Here is a 1,989-nt window from a genome sequence, read left to right on the forward strand (position 1 = left end):
GGAGCTACAGAACCCCAATTGGCGCGCTCTCAACGGCGTTGGAAAGTAGACTTCTAGGGCTTTCCAGCAATATATAATAGTCCATACTTTATTCGGAAATTGACGACGTAACTTGGCGTTGAACGCCAAGTTCATGCTGCTGTCTGGAGTTAAACGCCAGAAAAACGTCATGATCCGGAGTTGAACGCCCAAAACACGTCATAACTCGGAGTTCAACTCCAAGAGAAGCCTCAGCTCGTGGATTGATCAAGCTCAGCCCAAGCATACACCAAGTGGGCCCCGGAAGTGGATTTATGCATCAATTACTTACTCATGTAAACCCTAGGAGCTAGTTTATTATAAATAGAACATTTAACTATTGTATTAGATATCTTTTGATCACTTTAGATCTTAGCATCAGATCTTGGGACGCATAGTTCTCAGATCATGGGGGCTGGCCATTCGGCCATGCCTGTACCTTTTACTTATGTATTTTCAACGGTGGAGTTTCTGCACACCATAGATTAAGGGTGTGGAGCTCTGCTGTACCTTGAGTATTAATGCAATTCTAGTTTCTTTTATTCAAATCTCTCTTATTCTTATTCCAAGATATTCATTCGCACCCAAGAACAGGATGAATGTGATGATTAGATAACCCTCATTATCATTCTCACGTATGAACGCACGTGATTGACAACCACTTCCGTTCTACATGCAACCGAGCTTGAATGTGTATCTCTTAGATTCCCCAACAGAATCTTCGTGGTATAAGCTAGATAGATGGCGGCATTTATGAGGATCCGGAAAGTCTCACCTTGTCTGTGGTATTCCGAGTAGGATCCTGGGAATCCGGAAAGTCTAACCTTGTCTGTGGTATTCTGAGTAGGATTCCGGTAATGAATGACTGTGACGTGCTTCAGACTTGCAAGTGCTGGGCGTGATGACAAACGCAAAAGAATCAAGGGATTCTATTCCAGTAGGCGCAGGAACCAACCAGTGATTAGCCGTGCTGTGACAGAGTGCGTGAGCGTAGTTTTCACTGCGAGGATGGGATGTAGCCATCAACCATGGGTGATGCCTCCAGACGATTAGCCATGCGAGTGACAGCCGCAGAGGACCATTTTCCGAGAGGATTGAAAGTAGCCACCGTTGATGGTGAACCCCTATACACAGCTTGCCATGGAAAGGAGTAAGAAGGACTGAGTTGAAGCAGTAGGAGAGCAGGCGTCCTTGGGCCATACAGCATCTTCATATACTTAACTGAAATTCCTACCAATGAATCTGCATAAGTATTCTATCCCTTTTATTATTTCTATTTTATTATTAATTTTTGAACCCATAAACAATTTTAATCTGCCTAACTGAGATTTGCAAGGTGACCATAGCTTGCTTCATACCAACAATCTCTGTGGGATCGACCCTTACTCACGTAAGGTATTACTTGGACGACCCAGTACACTTGCTGGTTAGTTGAACGGAGTTGTGAATTCAACTGGTGCCACTTAGAAGCCTTCATCTCAAAATAATTAGAACATGGATCACAATTTCGTCCACCAAGTTTTTGGCGCCGTTGCCGGGGATTGTTCGAGTATGGACAACTGACGGTTCATCTTGTTGCTCAGATTAGGTAAATTTTCTTTTCAAAAATCTTTTTCAAAATTTTTCTTTTCTTTTTCATTTTTCCTAACATTATTTTCGAAAAAATTAATAAAAATACAAAAAAAAATTAGAAAATCATAAAAACTAAAAATATTTTGTGTTTCTTGTTTGAGTCTTGAGTCAATTTTTAAGTTTGGTGTCAATTGCATGCTTTAAAAATCTTTTCTTGCATTTTTCGAAAATTCATGCATTCATGGTGTTCTTCATGATCTTCAAGTTGTTCTTGGTAAGTCTTCTTGTTTGATCTTGATGTTTTCTTGTTTTGTGTTGTTTGTTGTTTTTCATGTGCATTTTTGCATTCATATTTTCCATGCATTAAAGATTTCTAAGTTTGGTGTCTTGCATGTTTTC

The sequence above is a fragment of the Arachis stenosperma genome, chromosome 10 (genome assembly GCF_014773155.1).
Source record: "Arachis stenosperma cultivar V10309 chromosome 10, arast.V10309.gnm1.PFL2, whole genome shotgun sequence".
Classification (NCBI taxonomy): domain Eukaryota; kingdom Viridiplantae; phylum Streptophyta; class Magnoliopsida; order Fabales; family Fabaceae; genus Arachis; species Arachis stenosperma.